This window comes from Plutella xylostella, chromosome 28 (assembly GCF_932276165.1).
Source record: "Plutella xylostella chromosome 28, ilPluXylo3.1, whole genome shotgun sequence".
NCBI lineage: Eukaryota > Metazoa > Arthropoda > Insecta > Lepidoptera > Plutellidae > Plutella > Plutella xylostella.
This window is the reverse complement of record NC_064008.1, coordinates 17844-32501: the sequence shown is the minus strand read 5'-3', so window position 1 is coordinate 32501 and position 14658 is coordinate 17844.

The following is a 14658-nucleotide window of genomic DNA, read 5'->3' as shown; positions in this document are numbered from 1 at the left end:
GGCTTCCGGACAAATCGTTTCCGAGTAGATATAGGTACGGTGGCCTGCGCCTAAAAGTATACAGGCGGAGTTTTTAAAATAGCGATCTCAAGCTCACATGCTGCTCAAGCACATCCACATAAACACCACTGCTAACACACATCACACACAACACGTCCCCGGATTTATAACAGATGCAGCTGGTCCCTTCATCATCAGGGATCGCTATTTTAAAAACTCCGCCTGTATACTTTTAGGCGCAGGCCACCGTACCTGTGGCGGCCGACAGTATTCAATGTTTATGGAAGAGCATACATTTAATGATGTCGTGTTTGATTTGTTTGAATAATGTTCATTTTCCATAGAAACTTTGTTGGTCACGTGACTTTTACTATGGAAAATTCTTTTTTTTTTTCGCAAATTTCCAAATTCTGATTTCAGTTTCAGGCTTAGATACACCATGCTGCACATGTAGGTTTCGGCTTAGTATACCCTTTTTGCAACACCCTGTAGAAAAAGCTCTATCAGTACCTATTCCTCGTTTTCATTGAGTTTCTATGGGATATTATTGGCTGAATTTCTACGTAATTATAATGATATTCAAGAAGATATTATAACTTTTTCCAAAAGCCTCAATTTTACTTGTTAGGTTTAGTAAAGTTTATCTCTGTTAGTTTTCGGTCTAATATTTATTTATCTATGCTATGGGTTACAAATTTAATAGAATTATTATTGTTATTATGTAAGTAGGTATACCGTGTCTTTAGGTATTCCATTGTATCGTTAGTCGATACTATTAATCCTGGTATGGTGAAAGATGAGATCAATGTTTTATCTGACCCTAAATATATTTCATTATACCTCATCCCTGGACTGTCCCAGACACAAGACACTTAATAATTACTGAGAAGGCACACTTCCTGAAGCATAATACACACCTCTAATGCCTCGACATAATCCTGATCGCAGCCAGTGATTCACACGCGGCTCACGCAATCGCCATTGTATTCAAAGTACTAGGAGCTCAAAACTATAAGAGGGATTCAGCTAATCCGGTTAAAAAGTGATTATCCGGACAGGTAGCCACTTCGCACAATGAAGACAGTCTGCGGATAATAAGTCATCATTAGAAATACAAAACATAAGGACTTAGGATGGCGACACTCTCGTGGACCACACAAGTTGTAGAGATCTTGTGTTTTGATTTTATTCATGATTTGATAGATCTATTAGATATTATAATAATTATGCATAATGATTTAAGTTTTCAGTGGCGCCTTATTTATTTATCGTATGGCTCTTTGTCTATATTATTATAGTCATCCCTGTCCCGACCCCGTGAGGAGGATCCTCCGATGGTTAGTCATTGTGAACCTGCGGGAAAAAGCTTATATTACAACTTGCTTCCCCGAGTAAGTTTATACATAAGTACTGTACATTATGTTGTGCACCCTCATATATTGAAGTTTTGTTTTGAGTTTGTGTATTAGTAAATTATGTGCCAATAAAATTGGTGCAAGAAACTTATTGAATTAAATGTATATTATGTGGTTAAGTTAGTGTGTTTTTCAGTAATAATGTTTTATTTTTTATTTAATCGAAAGGAACTTCCAGACAGTTCCAGTCACTTCTCCAGAAGCTACAAATTGACTTTAAAATTCTTAATTGAAAACAATTCAATGGCACCTAGTACCTACCTCCATGCCAGGAGTTGAACACTCGGGCTATGAGTAGGTAGGTTACCTGTTTTTTTCTAAAGACCAAGGAGGGATTCTTTTTAGGAAGCTCATTTTGTGAGCACCAGGAGTAGTCTATAGTAAGTAGGCAGCTGATACTTCATTGTCCCGAAGCCTGTAAGGATTTTTAATACGTATAGAGGTACATTAATAGGTCAGTATTAGACATCATCATCCACAATTACAGCTCAAAGACAGCGACAAACCTTCCGGCGACATTCCGCGACATTACCGACACCGGCGAGGGGGATACTCCTGTTTCACGACATGCACATTGCAGAGACACTGGAGAATCGCCAAGCAATCGGTACGGCTAAGTCCACGACATAGAGTTGTGTTTTGCGTAGCTTGGCTTTGAAACTGCGTATTTCGTCAAGCAATAGTAGCCGCTTGTCACCAGCCGGACGCGCAGGCATAATTACACTTGGAGCGCACACGCTGCCACGAATAAGTGAAGTGATTAGCGAGCTCAGTGTCCCCCCCCCCCGCGCTTCCGTCCGGGGAGAGGGGGGGGCAGCGCCGGAACTACACCACAATTAAAAGACGAGACACACTTAGCTACGTTATGAGCAAATCGTGAGACGCGATTAAAAATCTTTTCTTGGTCCAGTGCGTTTAAATATGACGTCAAATTCACCCTCAACCTTTTACTGGCACCTTTATACTCAGCTCTGTATACGATAAGCGACTACATTAGTCTCTCTCGGCGAGTTCACCTCTCAGAGTTGTTGAAGGATGATTGCATGTTCAGACGTGACGTCACAGCGCTCTCGATGACCCTCGGAGTTGCATTAGCGGGTGGCGGCGGCGACGGCGGTGAGTGACGTCACTACTCACTGGCAGGGTTAATACTTAATACCCGCCCCCGCTGCACTGTATTGGTATAATGCATGCAGATAAAGAAACAATATGAAAATAGCGGAGGCACACATGCAGCTGTGTGTCTCTCAAAACTTCTTCCCACTGTCAGAACAACTACGATGTTTAATGGTCACTACACATTTTCATAGACAGCTACACCACGTGGCCAAACTATAGTGTAACAACCCCCTGTAGCCAAGCCATGACAGCCTGCCAGCCATGCCATGTGACGTCACAATCAGTATTCCATACCGACCGAGACGTTACAAGTATAAAGGATAGCTGCCCCTGTCTATAAAGTCGAGCCACAACTAGACTCGTTCCTCATTATTGCTATATCTTTTTCTAAGTTATTCTACACGTTTGTACAGCGAACATAATATAAAAATCGTCTCCTTGTACGAATCAATCTTCTTCAAAATGAAACACTAAGAAACAAAGTGCCCCCCCCTCTCGAACGCAACACTTTAACTGAACGTTCTTAAAACCAAATATAATGGGAATCGCTTAACATGCTTAATGCGACCATTTACCCGCTCGCAGCGAACGTTCTCGAACAATCAGTCCTCGATCTAATGCACACTCGAGCCCGCCCCCGCCCCCGCCCCGCACCGTCCCCCGCGCCCCAGCCACGCATTATTGCTTTAAAATGCCATCTCGCAAACAATCGATAAGTATTTGATTGATTTAACCACTTACATTACAATCGGTCGCAATGTTTCCACTCTGAAAGAACCTCTGTAATTGGGGGTAGGAAGGAGCAGTGTACTTACTATTTATTTCCAAGCATTTATTGTTATTTTGATAAACCTATGCTCGCTTTTAATGTTCCAGCTTGTAAACAACGAACGGTAAGGTTTTTTGAAAAATTGACTGATAAAACACTGTGGAATTGATATTTTTAACCGACTTCAAAAAAAGGAGGAGGTTCTCAATTCGTCGGGATTTTTTTTTTTTTTTATATATATTTTTTTTATGTACGAGTAAGTAGTAAGTACTCGTATGTTCACCGATAACTCCGCCGTTTATGAACCGATTTTGAAAATTTTTTTTTTGTTGTATTGGGTTGAGCTTCCAGGTGGTCCCATTTTTTTTCAGAATTTTATCTCACCCCTAAGGGTGGGTAAAGGGGTAAAAACAGGGTATGAATTTCCATTTTGGACACATATTAACCGATTCTAATGAAATTAAGAACGTAAATATAGTTCTTATAACAATAAAATATGATGGTGACCTTGAGCTGATCTGATGATGGAAACGGAAGGCAGTCAAGGGAACTCCTCAACGGTATATAGCAACTACCTCGTGTTTAGGCTTGTAGGACTTTTTGGTATCATTTGCATCTTACTTTTGATTAAAAATTGTTGCAATAAACTAAAAACTATAAAATAAAATAATAATTTAAAAAAATAAAAAACCGACTTCAAAAAACCACTAAAATGTAAGTAATAATTTAAGGTTTACACAAATTATATGTGACAGTACAAATATACCTAAGCAGGAACTGTTCTTTTTTGAAGTTGGTGCCATATTTCTTCAGATTACTTTGTCACTGCACCAACATCAAAAAAGAACAGTTCCTGCTTAGGTATATTTGTACTGTCACATATAATTTGTGTAAACCTTAAATTATTACTTACATTTTAGTGGTTTTTTGAAGTCGGTTTTTTATTTTTAACATCATATTTTCCAATCGTAGTTTACAATGGTTTGATTTAATCTACTGTCATATGAATAAGATATACCTAAGTAGGGCTATTCAGTGCGACGCGGATGACCTATGCGGATGTCCGGTGCTATAAATAGTATTAGTCCATACAACTACTATTAAAATTATTACCACCATCATAATTATATGTATTTAAGATTACCATTAAAGAAAAAGTACAGGACGTTTTAGCTATTGAACTGTTTTGTCCCTCTCTGTCAAAGAAGAATTTGTTCTTTGACATAGAGGGACAAAACTTTTCTACAGATAACGGGGTTAGCCTATGATAAACTCGTTTTGTAAATCCCCTGTTTTTTAAATTCACATACTTACCAAATTGACAGATTCTGAACGGTTCATCACCAGTCGATTGTCCCACGATTGACGCATTTCCACACATATTATAATAGGTGGCTTTATAGATTTTTTTGCAACACACTGTAGATTAGGTACTTACATTTCTTGTACGTACAAATAGAAAAATAAAAAAAAACATAAACTTCCCAACAAACATTTTACCCTCAGTTACAGCTATTTTTATAACTTTAACCTGTATAACTGTGTTATAATTATCTCAGTTCTAACATAAAGCGATAAAGATGAGTTAAAAAATGAAATTAGTGTTAACAGCAGGTTTAAGTGTTAAAATGGTATTAGTCAAAGCAATTATAATTAAGATGTTATAGGTTTAAACTGTTTCTAGAACCTAAAGCTATACAAGAGTGCTCACTGACACTTGTTAACACTTATGGTTGTTAAGTGGTTTCCTTTAATACTGATATAAATCTTTAGGTGTCATATTGACTTTAGGCTGCAGGAATTGGTTATAAAGAGATTTTGTCAAGAGTGCAGTAAGACAAGATTCTTACAGTGTTGGAAAACTCAACAATGCAGTTTTAATCTTTAATGTTAACTTAACTTACGCTTATTGCGTTTGGCAAGTATACTGTAAAAGTAACGGTGTTAAGCAAGACTGTGCGGATCGACAAAGACTGCATAATACCCTTGGCTAAGGGTGTTCTATTTCAAAAAGTGTAATAGATGACTTAGATGAGTCTATATGTCTTACATGTAAGTTCGCCATTTGCATTGGCGACCTAACCTATAAATTGCTGGGATAAACAATATTTTGCTTTAAAATACTTACTTATTTATGTGAATTTTGTCATTCCAGTCATGCCAATCGATTTATGAAACTAATGGACATACAGTAAGGATACAAAAAAATACAAAATTGAGTCGTCTTTTTTATATTTACTTATGTTTCATTTCAAATCCTAAATCAATTCGGAGCGCATTAAAATTGAGGTGGAAAATATGGTATACATTACAATAAAATTACAATGGCATATTATTTTCAATTCACAAAACATGTTAAGTCAAGTTTGTGGGAGCGAAATGAAAAAGAAGGGGGGGCTGCGGTAATAAATCAATATATTGAATCATAAATTACAATTAGGTACATCAAAATACACATTGGAAAGATATCACCTGACGAGACGATTCAGAGCACCCTTGTTGCCGTGTCCGCAGTCGGACAGCTTCTGATCCGTCGACAGTTCGAGCGATCACTTTTATACCAGTGGAGTGGGGAGTAGTAGTTTGCACCTGCAGCTTGTTTGCGTTGCTAAATTGTTTTTCTAGGCGCACGTGTTTCCTACTATTACGAAATGTTGAGTACTCCCACACGACCATCCTGACAATGAGCCAACATGGCTCTTTAGAAAGTAGTCTTACACTATATGAACTGTTTACAATACAATACAATACACTTCATTTGCACCAAAAGAAAGTAATACAAAAGAAACAAACAACTCACAAACTTAAAGAAAACAGTACAAAAAGGAAGTCCCATTGCTTAAAGCAATAACTCAACTTACTAACAAACTAATCTCAACCAAACAACCCTGATAGAAGAGACAATATGAACATATTTTGTTTAATTACAGTAAATGAATGTTGTATTTATCTCTAGTGCTATTCGCTAATGTAACAACAGCACAACTTCTGTATCAATCAATCAAATTACTTTATCGTAAATCTAATTACAATGTTTACTTAAAATTAAACACATACTCGTAGCACTTAAGAATATCACTTATGACAAAATCACATTGCTGTGCCAACATAGTTACAAGTAACAATCCAATCACGTAATGATAAAATTATTATACTTATTCAGAATACACTTTTGTATGCGTAAAACTTTAACCTATTAATATAACGTTGCCAATTCACAAGTATATCACTTATGACAAATTTACATAGCTGTGCCAACATAGCAATAAGTAACAATCCAATCACGTAATAATAAAATTATTATACTTATTCAGAATACATTTTTGTATGCGTAAAACTTAAACCTATTAATGTAATGTAGGTAATGCCAATTCACATGGCGTCAACGTAAATTTACAACTAAATCATATAGTTATGCCAATTCACATGGCTTCAGTCATGAACAAAATCACATAGTCATGCCAAATCACATGGCGTCAGTCAACAACTAAGTCACATGGTTACGCAAACTCACATGGCGTCGGTCAACAAGTAAGTCACATAGTCATGCCAATTCTCATGGCGTCATAGAATAACCAAGTCACATGGCCTTGCCAAGTCTCATGGCGTTACAGAACAACCAAATCACATGGCTATGCCAAATCCCATGGCAATACGCTACAACCAACTCACATGGTAATGCCAAATCTCATGGCTTTATACAATAACCAAATCACATGGTTACACATCAACCAACTCACATGGTTATGCCAAATTTCATAGCTTCATACACAACCACCAAATCTCATGGCGTAATACAACAACCAAATAACATGGTTATGCCAAATCACATGGCTTTATACAACTACCAACCAAATCACATGGTTATGCCAAATCGCATGGCTTTAGACAACAACCAACTCACATGGTTACGCCAAATCTCATGGCTTCATACAACAACCAAATCACATGGTTATGCCAAATCACATGGCTTAGTACAACAACCAAATCACATGGTTATGCCAACTCTCATGGCTTTATACAACCAAATCACATGGTTTGCCAAATCACATGGCTTTATACAACAACCAAATCACATGGTTATGCCAAATCACATGGCAACTACAAATCAAACGGAGTGTTTTGTTCAACATATCAATAATACTGTTGGCCAGACAATATGATTGACACGCCAAACACAATCCAGTATGATTTAATCACTTGTAAGTACTTGTTAGTTCAAATCCTATATCTAAGGATACTAATCTTAAATTATCGTATCATTGGATACCCATAACTCATTTAATATGATGTGATGATACATGGACCCTAAAACTTGCTGTCGAGTTTATTAATCCCTCGAATACCTATTTTGGTTTACTAAAACCATATCCTTTGGCATTGGGTCTGTCAAAACAAGATTAATCGTTTCTCAAACTTCCACTACTTGGGTTCTTATTAGATTCCTTCAAGGTTAACGCTTCAACGAAGACAGCGTTCAACAATAGTTTTTGTCCGACTCTGCAATATCCTGAGTATCCTGACCATCATTTGTTATGGGTCATTCTTTTAAATTCTACCTTTTCTGTAAGGTATTACTGAACTATCTCATAATTAATCCATTACTTTACTGATTACTGAACGTGACAAAATAATATCACCGAGACTAAGATGCAAGTAAAGCCATGTACCATTGCTCTCATCAACAAAAACTATAATATCTCTCGATGGTATTGACCAACTTGATTGACTTGAGTAATCATCCATCTACAACCGTATCTGCTGCAATTTTCTTCGCTCATATCTCTACGGTACCTCTTCAATCGTCTTATTCATCGCTCATAGAGGCGCACCCGTTCCTCACTGGAACGCCGCCTGATCTGACTACTCGCTGAGTACGACTTCCACCAGCGCCACACGCTCCGCACCCGCACCGATCAGCACCCATCACTGGGTAACCGACCACTAATATGGGCTAAGATAACGTATTATCTACTGGTTTAGTCAATCTACCAAATATGGCTCATGGAATATTACTCAAGTTTCAACAATGCCCTTAATGTTTCTGATCACCAACGTAATTAATTACATCGAATCTGGTACATGACCTACTGGCTTCGTTAAGATATTTCTACGATCGTATTTCCCTTCTTTAAATTAAAACTTTTTAAAACTCGACCACATGAAATATAACTTTAAAATAGGAATCTCTTTTTGCTCTGTCTGTTTTACCTATTCCAATAAATCATAAAATATCATTTCTTTTTTTTTTTTTTCAACAGCTTTTTCGCACTGTATTTTTTGTGTCAGGGTGAAACAAACATGACTTCTTTCTTTTCTATAATTTTAAGATAACAAATGGGAAACAGCTGAGTTCAATAACTTAACTTGTTAAATCTTAAGCGGACTCATCACACTATACCGAGTGTTTCTTTACATTTACCACTTTAATCAATTAATGACCACAAATTGCTACAAATTTAATAAGTTTTCAATCATGATCTGTTTCATGATGAATATTCGTGATTACTAACACGGTCATCGAAAACCCGACGTATTTGTAACTAATTCAGGTTTAAAATGTCAACATTGTACCGTTGACCATTAATCAAAACAATACAACCTTGAATTCCAACGGCTCAGCCTATGACTCCTCACAGCGACACCTTCACATGTCGCTCTCAGCTTTCTCTCCGCCCATTCCGCGCTGCCGCCGCCGCCGGCAGAACCTTCTCTGATGGGTCACACGTCCTCATGTGATAACTTCATCTGTAACTAAGCAGCACAGTATTTTCTTAGTAGCTCGGCCTATTCTGACCAAAAACTCTATTTCTCTCATGAATCATTCTCTATGAATCTGATTGCACCACCTCACATAAGAGGACAGGGTCAACGATAAAGGGAACTAAATAAAATTAAAGACAGCACAGAGCATCCCATCCATGAACAACTTATGGATTTCAAATCAACACGACTGAAGTCGAGTAATCCTCCAGCTTTCGACTATCGCAACTACTGCTGATCATGGAATGTGAACACAAAATAGAAGGAGGAGTGGACATAAACCAACTATGATCCAACTGTATTTGCCCTGAACTCTTGTGTTCCACCGCCTGGCTTTGACCAACGTTCCAAACTGATTATTGCATCTGTTCATTAAGGGAATGATATCGACTAGTTTAGCTAGATAGGCATTTATTCTCCTTAGGTTTGCTGCTGCTGTAGCTTCCACACAAATAAATCTTCTTTCTTTCTTTAAATCTTGAATAAAACAGCTCTTTAAACTGGGGCCAAGTAATATCATGAAACGATACTTGCGAAACTCTTGGAGGCTTCTTTGTAGGTCGGTCTTCGTAGGTTGTCATACCGCGCCGCCACGCCATATTATTTCGAAAGATGTCAGCCATCATGAAGAGTTGTCTTTACCTCCATTATGTGTCGCTTTTACTCGATGCACTCGTTTGTGTCACCTGAGAACAACATACACACAGTATTCCGTTCGATAATTTCAACCAGTTTCTAAGCTGATGCCCTTTGGTGTTTTATCATCTCAGAAAATAATCTCAACTGTTCTTATTACGTTTTTCCCAGTGCAAATAAATAAATATTAACTTCAGATGGAGATGACCTTGAAATACCTAATTAGCATTTGTACACGTCAACTAAAACAAGTTGAATCTCTGTCGCCAAGTTCACATGTTTTGTCACCTGTTACACGTGTGTCGAAACACTTTCAGACATCTCTACACACTTCCACATATGTCCACATATGATCAAACATGTTCTCATATGACCATAAATGATCACACCATATGTCCACACATGACCACACATATGTCCACACATGTCCACATATGTCCACATATGTCCACACATGTCCACACATGACCACACATATGTCCACACATGTCCACACATGGCCACACACATGTCCACATGTCAAGTCAGTCACACGTGTGTGCACCCTAGTCATTGTGGGCAAGATGAGTCAGTGTTACATAACACCTTTAATCCCACTTCTGATGTGGGAGCGAAATGAAAAAGAAGGGGGGGCTGCGGTAATAAATCAATATATTGAATCATAAATTACAATTAGGTACATCAAAATACACATTGGAAAGATATCACCTGACGAGACGATTCAGAGCACCCTTGTTGCCGTGTCCGCAGTCGGACAGCTTCTGATCCGTCGACAGTTCGAGCGATCACTTTTATACCAGTGGAGTGGGGAGTAGTAGTTTGCACCTGCAGCTTGTTTGCGTTGCTAAATTGTTTTTCTAGGCGCACGTGTTTCCTACTATTACGAAATGTTGAGTACTCCCACAAGTTAATATATTATATTTACTGTTATTTAGTATTAATCAATACTGTCACTCTAATACTGTCACGTATGATTGCTGTTGACACTATAATTTTCAAAGACATACATCTTGTATGGTAAAAGTGTATTCGAAAAACGGTAACATACTCACTTAACCCTTTTTTAACTAACAAATAAGAGTCAGGGAGTCAAATAACCATTCTACAACCACAACTATACCGGTAAAAGTTCTAGCTGAGAGTGATTAAACGCTCTTCTATAGTAACTTTAGCACTTCAATGACACCGTCCTACAGGCTTTCTATAACTTAAACACTTCAATGACACCGTTTTACAGACTTTCTAAAGCCTTTACTCTCAAAATCGTGGGCCTCTTTCGTGGTTATAAGTGAGTTAGAGCACTCTCCTACACTCTTATGCAGCTATGTCTTAACACTTTAATGTTCGAATGGAACCATTATACAAGTTATATGAGAGTTTTTTTAACGCTACGATGTTAGTTGGGTTACTTTACTGGTAAAACAGAAAACACTGACCATTATATCATTATAATGGTCTGCGGGAGTGCGACAAGGTTGTCTTCTGTCACCTTTGCTTTTCCTCGTTGTCCTTGATGGGATAATGCTGCGCGTCAATGAACAAGTCCACCAAGGCATAGATTGGGAACCAGTTGGTAATCTGCAAGACCTGGATTATGCGGATGATCTATGTCTCCTGAGCCACCATCAATCTGACATTCAGAACAGGCTAGACGTGCTTAAATCGGAGTCTGCCAAAGCTGGCTTAAAAATTAATGTCGGAAAGACCAAATACCTAAGAACCGGCGACCACGTAGATAACGCGATTCTCGTAGGAACCGAAGAAGTGGAGATGGTATCACGGTTCACTTACCTAGGTAGCGTTGTGGCAGGCGATGGTGGCACTGATTTAGATGTCAGCTCCCGTATCGACAAGGCTAAAGGCGCATTTGCGTGTCTGCGCTCCGTATGGCAGTCAAAACACCTCTCTCGTAGAGTGAAACTCAAAATATTCAACACCAACGTGAAATCTGTACTGCTGATGCGAAACCTGGAAGACTACGAAGACCCTAACACAGAAGCTTCAAGTATTCATCAACCGCTGCCTCCGACAGATCCTGAAGATCTTCTGGCCCAACACGATATCGAATGTAGACCTCTGGAAGAGATGCCACGAAGATCCTGTTGGTTTGCAAATAAAACGGCGCAAATGGAGTTGGATCGGCCATACCCTGCGTAGAGACCAAAATCACATTCCAAGACAGGCTCTTGACTGGAATCCGCAGGGCAAGCGTAAGCGAGGCCGCCCTAAACAAACATGGCGCCGTTCAATCGATGCGGAGATGCAGGACGCGGAGATGACGTGGTCCGAGGTGAAGCTCGCTGCCGTCGACAGACAGAGATGGAGAACCGTTGTGTCTGCCCTTTGCCCCACGGGGGGGTCATAGGACGCCAAGAAGAAGATTAACAAACAAAAAGATACTTCTAAATATCGATATTATTTGGGACCATAGCACAAATAAGTTTTTTTTTTTGTTTAGGACACAAAACTTATAAACTGATCATAGTTTCCTACAATATAGGATACAATATAGTAGCAGATGTTGGAAATTTACTCCATTTTATACCATTCCGGGACTTGTAGCTGATCAAAACTGATGATGATGATGGTACCTTCACATCACATCGTCTTCGTCCAAATCTTCTACTTATTGTTCACTCTCCGATAAATAAGAATTATCGGAAAGAATTAACGGTTATATAGGACCTTCTTCTTCGCTTTCCGTCAAGTTATTACTATTTTCCTCGTCTTCCATAAGCCATTTCCGAATTTGACCTTCGTTCACCGCCATTATTACCTAAAATGATTCAAATGATTTTTTTGAGTTTTTAGTCCAAAATAGAACTAACAAAGTAAAAAAAACAATCAAGTAATATGATTATACATTTCATTTTAACGTAAATGTGCATAAAAAAATATTTAATCTAAGAAATAAAACAGAAAATCAGAAAAAAACACTTACCTAGAACGGTCGCGCGGGCTACATACGTAGCCCAGCAACTTTAGCCGCTGTGCTCCTCAGGTGTCCGTGTGCCGGGACAGTGGGCACGCTGCTGGGGGACGCGGGGGTTCGTGAGGAAGGAATACACGGGGGGACAGAGCGCTAGTGCCGTGCGTTCCAGATATTTACAACAAAATGATACCCTGGTCTACACCTGTAGCCCACGCGCCCACTCCAGTGTTAAGTATGGGCTCCTGGTACTGTTTTCGTCTAGCAGTGGACTCTGCTGAAGGCCATAATAATTCTCACTATATTGCAATAAAGTATCAGGGGAACATACATAAGAGCGTACATAAGACAGATTTTATCATTAGACAGAAAGAGCCCCCCCTTATCCGAACGGAGAGTAATTTGTAAAAATTGACGTTCATCAGAAAATTTTATATTTGTACGATGAATAAAAAAATTTGAGTTTGAGAGAGTTTGAGTTTAAGAAGGAGGTAAAGGTACCAGGGGTTCGAACTAGGGCATGCAATACCGGAATTATTTCCAATACCGGTACTGAGTTCCGATTAGGGCATGCAATACCGCAATACCGGTATTCGTAATACCGGTATTAGGGACAAAATTCACGCTTTTTTCAATACCGGTATTGAAAGTTAATACCGGTATTGAAGTAATACCGGAATCGGACTTTTTTGGGCTATAATAAAGCGATTAAGATATAGTATTCCTATGTACTGTGAAAGCGCACTTGTTTCCAACCGTTTGATGCAGTTTTCGGTCGTTTGGTATCTACTGTTGACCATGCGTAAACGGCCATTGGATGTAAAAATAATATTTTTTTGTAAAATTTAAACTCTAATACTCAATTCTCGTAAAAATCTATTACAAAAAACTGAATTTTATTGCTTTTTCTCGTTTTATTTTGACGTATACGACCTTTAATCACAATATATGCCATTTATTACAAGGAAATCTAATACCGGTATTAATACCGGGATCCCGGTATTGAGTTGCAATACCGGAACTCAATACCGGTATTGAACTATTTTCAATACCGCTAGAAATTCCGGTATTGCATGCCCTAGTTCCGATATTACAACTCAAAACCGGGATTTCGGTATTAATACCGGTATTAGACTTCATTGTAATAAATGGCGTATATTGTGTTTAAAGGTCGTATAGGTCACAGTAAAACAAGAATCGAAAGAAGAGAGAAGTCGAAGTTGCCGACGTTCCTGTCCTCAGCTCACAGCACCTCTGACCTCTATTTAAAAATTATTTACCCATCACTTGGTGATGTTGAGGTCACGTGCTTGTTACGCATGGCTGGATGTTACTGGCCGGAGCCAAAGTCTCCCGATTGTGCCTGGTCCAAAAAAACCTTACAGACTCGGCACAAAACCCTGCAGAGCGAGCCCGTCTCATGGCGGCTGCGGAGCCGGAGTCAGGGTATTGGCTACATGCACTCCCGTCAACCATATTAGGGACCCACCTCGACAGGTTGACTTTCTCGTTGGCAATCAGCCTGAGACTTGGCGCCAAAATAAATGAGCCACACCGCTGTCGTTGCGGCGGTCGATGAGCTGGGCCACCACGGCCTAGCGTGTCAGTGCAGCGCAGGCCGGCTGTCGCGTCACGCCGCCCTGAATGACGTCATTAGGGCATGCAATACCGGAACAATTTTCAATACCGGTATTGAGTTCCGGTATTACAACTCAATACCGGGATTCCGGTATTAATACCGGTATTAGAATTCCTTGTAATAAATGAAATATACTGTGTTTAAAGGTCGTAACGTCATCTGCCGAGCTCTTGCCAGTGCTGGCGTCCCGGCTTGCTGAGCTTACAGGAGTAGCGCGCGACGACAGCAATAGGGTGGACGAAATGACGCTCATTCCTTGGAAGAATGGACGGCCGCTGGTATGGGATGCCACAAAACGAAAATGAAAATGAAAATGAAAATGAAAATGAAAATGAAAATGAAAATGAAAATGAAAATGAAAATGAAAATGAAAATGAAAATGAAAATG